This window comes from Lupinus angustifolius, chromosome LG08, assembly GCF_001865875.1.
Source record: "Lupinus angustifolius cultivar Tanjil chromosome LG08, LupAngTanjil_v1.0, whole genome shotgun sequence".
NCBI classification, from domain to species: Eukaryota; Viridiplantae; Streptophyta; class Magnoliopsida; order Fabales; family Fabaceae; genus Lupinus; species Lupinus angustifolius.
In genome coordinates, this window is record NC_032016.1 from 17,304,025 (window position 1) to 17,311,004 (window position 6,980).

Genomic DNA, 6,980 nt, shown 5'->3' on the forward strand with positions numbered 1-6,980 from the left:
TGGTTGTTCTACGCTTTATATTTAAAGCAAACAACTTCATCCTTGATAATGGCCTATGGTGGTGATGAATTCGTTCATCCTGAAAATGTGTTACCAGTTTATCTAACTCGATCAGGTTACCCTCAGATCATTTTGTCTCATCATAGGTGTATGATTCTGAAGAATGATGAGAAAGCGAACATGTTGGTGAAGTTTTATTAAAATAGATTCTCTCGGTCAAAGATCATTACTTTGGCAAAGTAGGTTAGTAAATAAACGTTTTCTTCAAAGATCCCCACCAGATAAGATTGACGTGGTTGTGGGGCTGGTTGGTTCGATTAAGGAGAACTGTGATCGACTTACCACTCGCTATGCTCCTTGGATAAAACGTATACCCCTTGAACAAGGCTTACGGTTTGAACCTGAAGAAGAGTTTGATTTTCTAATTGAATAAAAAGAGTATCGCAATTGTTGAATCAATTTAGAGTGCGTGCGCTCCTGCTTTCAGAAAATAAGAAAGGGTTTTCCTTTCATACTATAGAAGATTCAGTCTAGAATGCCATGCGAACTAGAGAATAGTCAGCCCCTAGAATAGTTATAGCTATCTCTTTCGATGGAACCATTCCATTCTCTCCTTTTTTATCATCCTATAATTATTTATCTTCGAGTCCGATTATATGTTATCTGAAATGGAAGTCCTTTGCTTTAATTCATGTAGTCAAGCTAAGGTTGTGACTCAATCCCTTGTACCACCATGGAGGGTGTTCTTCTTCTATCTAAATATAATGTGATTTCCTGATGAAAGCGATTCCAAGAGATCCTAACATAGAGCTTTCTTTCTTGTGATGAAATGGATTCCAAAGAACTTTAGGGTAGGGCTCTCAAGTAGAAGGGAAAAGAAGTTTTACTTCATCTATTTATTTTTATCACAATGAGTAGGTCGGAACAAAGCCTTATTTCAAAGGAAAGGGCTGATCATTCAAAGGAGGGGATCTGCTCTTCTCACAAGCCGAAATTAAGATGAAGCTTACAACGAGATGAGAAAGAAAAATTTCACCTTCTAGACTCTTCAATTCACTTCTTTAGTAAGGAATTGTTTTCACCTCCCATGAAAGAGCATTCCACAGCCTAGTCGAAAGCTACAATAGATTCAACGACATATTGGAAGGGGATTGGTAGAACTAAAATGCCTTCAGGACAAGACCGACTTTTAGCTCGTTGGAGTGTTATTTCAGATCTTGGCTTCCTAACTACTTTGAAAGGAAAGACCCTAACCTAAACCTAAGGGCAAAGCCTCTTTCAAGAAGAAATTAAATAATGATGGAGTTACTCACAAGAGAGACCCATGCATACTAGGAAGAAGAGCCTGTTAATGAAAGAGAAAGAAGAGAAGAACGCAAGTACACAATAGCTATAGATAACTCTTCCATCACCCTATCAGAAAGTCCTTTGCTCAAGCCAAAAAGGATCAAGGAAGTACGAGCTAGTAAGATGGTTAGACCCTCAGGAAGAACCTAAAGAAAGTACCTCTACAATAATAGAGATTGTCATACAAGGGCTTGAGCAGTTAAGCCCTTCCTAAGTAAAGCATAAATCAAGGACAATCAACAAAGAAAGAAGAACTCAATGGCAACTCTTCACTTTGGAGCAAACTACCTAGGATAACGACTAAAAAGAAGGGCTGCCCAAGTACCACCTTATGATCATAAAGATTCATTTCCAATACAATCAAAGGAAAAAGTACCATAAAAAAGAACCTGTAAGTATCCGGGTAGTACGCTTGAGTAGTACGTATGAGTAGTACAATTTCGACTATTCAAAAGGAGTATATCCCTATCCCTTAGTGTCTTTCCACTTCCCTCATTCAGGAACAAACCCTTTGCTTAAGTCTTTTAAATCCCGACCCAGTTTTTCCCCACTAACCAATTACATTACGACCACTGAACAAACTTGGTTTTCGAACATGGTTTATGCGTTGCTAATGTAGCGGTTTGTCGAGCATTTGACAAACTCACACCACCCATTTCAAATAGGACTTGCCCCATGGACACACGAGCAATCCAACCCATAGTATTTCCTTTTCCTCTTCCCATTCTTACTTCTGTAGGTTTCTAGGTAATAGGGATATCTTCAAAAACTCTTACCCATATCTTACCATTTTTTCGGAATTGTCCACTCATAGCACGATGGGTGTGTCCGATTATATCCCGACGTACTACTTCAATGGCTCGATATGAAAGATGACTAGCTCTACAACTTCGAGTGCATATCTTCCAAAACTAAGTTTTGTTCCGTCTGGTTTGCAACCCCTACTACATCTGCCTTTACGATATTTACTATATTTCGTACATTTTGGATATAGCACATCCCTTTTTTTACTATATGAAATCCACACTTTGAAACCTGAGATTCCGTAATGAGTAGACACTTCCACAGAAGCATAATCGATTTTCTGGTTAAATACATTAAGCTCTTGCCATTTCTGCATTCAGCTCTTGCCATTTTTGCACCTTCTGATCGACCTGAACAACATATACGGATCCCCTCAACCCCTTTTTTCATTACTAATGGAATATCCTTCACTATTCTACTTAAAATGGAACGAAATGATCTTGTTTTCTTTCTAAGTTGAAAAGAGATGTCTTGAGCAATCGGAGAAGCACTTTGATAAACAGATTTTATCTTGACCGACTCAATTAAGGTATTAGTCTTTGTTCTATTAGACAACAAAGATCGCATTTTTTCACTTTGTTCAAATAAGAGTTGTACCCTTACGAAATTCTTTTGTTTCTCAATATGATCTCTATTATCATCTTTATTCCCTTTATCCATTATCCTATCCTACCTAGGTCTATGAATTTATCTATCAATTCTAGTACCTTATCCTTACCCATGAGGTTCCAACATTTTATCCTTAACTGAAAGAAAATGGTAGCACCGAAGAAAGGAAAGAGTGAGATGGTAGTTTTTGTTGTTCCCGCTAAGTGAAGATCATTCGCCAAGCGAATGAAGTAGGTCAACCTCTTTTTGGCTTTGGCCAAAGACTTTTTCTCGCTGGTCGAGCTTTCTACAAAAAAAGCGATGCGAAAACATATTCTCTTATCTAAGCTGATGGTTCAGCCATGCCTGGTTCCAAGAAATGATTGAGAACTAAGACGAGGTCGAAATGAATTATGTTCTTTCTATTCAATAAGTATTGCATGACCTAATAATTCAAGGAGGGGCGCATTGCAGGGAGGGTCCTTTAAAATAGATGACTGCGAGACTTCTTGGGGAAATATAATTTAGAAAACTTACTTTTTATAAAGGAGTTGTCATTTTCTATCAGGAACGCTATGTCATTTACAACCCCGACGTCTTTCGGATGCTTGAAGGCCCCGCTGACCCGAAGTAATTTAGAAAGATTCTTCTTTATTGATGATGATCGGTCATGGTATCCACAGCGTTGCTTCTTTTTCGGCCGAATCCAAATTTCATTTTGCTTCTCATAATTTTGCTTAATGGCATCGATCCTGAATGACTCGACTCTTTCCCCTACCCTCTAGCCTCTTACTTCGTTTCGTTCTTCTTCTGTATTGTTGCTGAAATGAAGACACCCGGTCGGTCCGACTTTCCCAAATGCCTTCCACCAGTCATTCTCCTTTCGAGGTCTAGATTTTTCGCGTCGTTTCAGTTGTCATGGTTGACGAGGAAGAAAGAAATGAATTAATGTTCTTTTGGGAAAATGTATAATAATACACCTACTAAGACGAAAGCCAAAGGTGAGTCCCGCATGTGGACCTATCGAACTGAAATAAGATCTCAGATTGACATGTTGATACAAAAATTTACCATAATAATAAATAGAGTCAATGGTGACTCCTAAATTGGTGACATAGGGGGCATAACCACTTCTTTCTTGCTTTATAGAGGGGCTTCCATTCACCAACACGGACTACAAGTGGTCTCCGAACCGTGATGTATAGTCACCCATCACACGACTCTCAAACCCAACCTGTGTCCAGGGAGACAAAGTAAAAGCACTTGATCCTTTGCCCCTTACTTTGAGATGCGTATCCCTGCCGATCAAATAAGTCAAGTCCCATCGGTCTGTTCGCTCAGGTGGTCTTCCATTATCTTCTCTAACATTTAGAGTTGTTCTAGTTTAAAAAGGGAGCACCGACCGAGCACCCTAAATGAATAAGAAATGGGTAGCAAAGGGAATCAATGATTCTTATTCACCCGAGTTGAAGTTAGATCAGGCTAGGTCTCTCAAGTGGAGGTTGGACACCGAGGCTCTAGATGCGCTAGCGATCAACACATAGGGGGTGGTTTCTCGGGTTTCTTGCCCTAGTATCCTGCACCTCGCGTTCATGATATCTACATTCAATTGTACCCCGAAGACACGGTCAAAGCACGCCCGCCCTGTTTGCTTCTTTCACGACATGATTTGGTCCTATGTGTCTTCCAATGGTCTTCTAGCCTTAGAAGAAGTCATGTCTATCCAGACATCTGCAACGTCCTCCCTCACTTTTTTATTCGACAGATATACAGGACAAACTTATGGAAAAGACTGACCTATTCAGTGACTTTTGCGGTCGCCCTCACTAAACCGACTTGAATGTGAACTACGATTTAGATCGATTCTTACCGAAATCAGATTTCCTTTTCGTGCCATATGCGCTTAGACTTTATTTAATTTTTCCTCTTTTTTGGTGCTGATTTAATATTTGTTCTCGAAAGTCTTTGTTTCTATGTAAAAGCAAACTCTCAAAATTGTTGACCAACCTTTCCTTCAAAGATAGAGGCAAGAACACTTTCCGTCTTACTATAACCAACCTCCAGATCCTACTCCATCTTTTACACTGATGTATCGTGCTCTCTCGATCAGGTCATCATAAGAAAAGACCGCTAAATATTTCTGAAGTGAGAGAAGGAGGGAAGGAACGCTAAAACTAAGATAACAGCCAGCTGAAAAACGCTAGCTAGTTAGGCTAGCTAATAATGGCTTTATCTTATAGGGGCTCTCTTCTTCAAGCTCCGCCCAACCTATACAAGGTGTTGCTCTCTTTCTCTTAGCCACCAGTGGCTTATATAGTGGTCGACGTTCCTACGTGCTCCTCTTTGCCCCTACTTAAGAATCCAAAGGTTACCTTTGGTTGTTGTCTTGACGCTTTGGTTACGAAAGTAGCTGGGGTCTAGGTTTATGGATGGATTTAGTCAGGGAAAGTCCCTCAAACTCAATCAATATCAACAATATGTCGCGACTGGTTACACTTGGTTCAAGGGTGGGTTCATTGATTAGTACACCTCCGATGCAGATAAGGTTAATGGAGAACAACCATAAGACCGAATTTATCTTAAAGTTGAGATTCTTTCGTTTCCTTCCTTATCAGAGAGGGGCCCCTTCTTAGGGCTTAGGGAGCGGGGCTTCTTTATTGAAAAAGGGGGGAGTGAGAGGGGAAGGAAGAATTGAAAGAGAGGCGGAGAAGGTCCGGAAAGCCCTCACTTTATTGATGGGAAACTTTTATCTCCTTTTCTTTCCTCTCAACCCCCCCCCCTCCAGTTCTGGTTCAGGAAATGGTTGACGCAAGGATCTTACTTCAAAGCAATCTCTGTACTTTTTCCCTTATCCGAACTGGTCTTGCAAGAAAATATGATTACATATTAAGCTCCAAATATTCGTTATTGGGATAGGATGGTTCCTACTAGCTCTCCCCCTAAGAACCGCACGTGTGAGTTCCCCTGCATACGACTCATGTGGCGAAGGTTTGAAGACGCTCAACCCTTCTATATTATATAATTAAGGCAAGCAAGGTCCCACGCCTCCTATTTCTTAAGGAGGCGTGCGCTAGGAGTGAAGAAAAGAAAGCCACCGTTACTAATAAATGGTTGCATCTGTTTTCTTGTTGGGAGAGGAATGAATCCTTCGTGCTTGGTAAGCGCTTCACTGTAGCGAAGTTTACTGCTAGCCTATCGCCTAGAGCCAAGCTTCGATCACGACTGCTCGTCACCTTTGGGTGCCTTCTTCCGTCACTCGAGATCCAAGTCAACACTAGCAAAGATCTCTTGATTCCTCTTCAAGATGCCTCAGGCCAGCTTGGGAGAAAGCTACCTTTCGTATATCTCACCCCTTTTCTTATTGCCAGACCTAGATCATTAACTGTTTGGCGATAAAGAGAGGCCACATTCTCGTTAGCGATACAAACATCGTCTCCAAGAATGGCATACCTAGTAAAGAGTTGTCCTGGGGTACACCTTCTCTGCATTAGAAAACACCACTTAGTGATGTGTTAAAGTGAAGAGAGGCCAAGAAGACAGAAAGCCAAGAGGTTGTCCTACTCTAAAGAATATGACACCTCGAACTAAGCGAAGAAAGGGTACTTCAAAGATAGATTTTCTGAACATTGCAACTAAACAATCTCCAACAGACTTGCCAAATTCTAATAAGGTTAGTCTGAAGACTAAGGGGCCACCTATCGGTGGCAGACTTCCAGTCAAAAGAAGAAACCTTAATGAAATTTAATCTATCCAACGAACGATCAAATCTGATTTAAAGTTCCATCCATTGGAATAGACCAAAGCGTGTCCATCCATCTCTTACCAGCACCAACCTCGTTAGATTGTGATAGTCTACTAGGGGAGCCTGAGTAAATAGACTCACTGAAGTGTCTAGACCCGAAATAGAGTTTATGGTACTCTCAGCAGTCTTTGTAGACCATGGAGATCTCTCTTTATTTTTTGGGTCATAAGGGTATCGGATAAAGGGGGACCATAAAGGAAAGCTTGCATCGTAGTAAAAAAAAGGTTGTGGATGTACAAACCAAATGATTTCATGACGCAGACGGTAGGGTAAAAGATTCCTCCATACTTTCACCTTTACGACCTCCACGAAGGTCTCACTTTATAAGTTCTCTCCCAACTTATGTACCCCTTGTGTAAATGGAGTTGAGATACAACTTAGGCAGTACCTTGGGATCAGGTCTTTAGATAAAGCGACAATCTCCTTTATTAATTGAGAC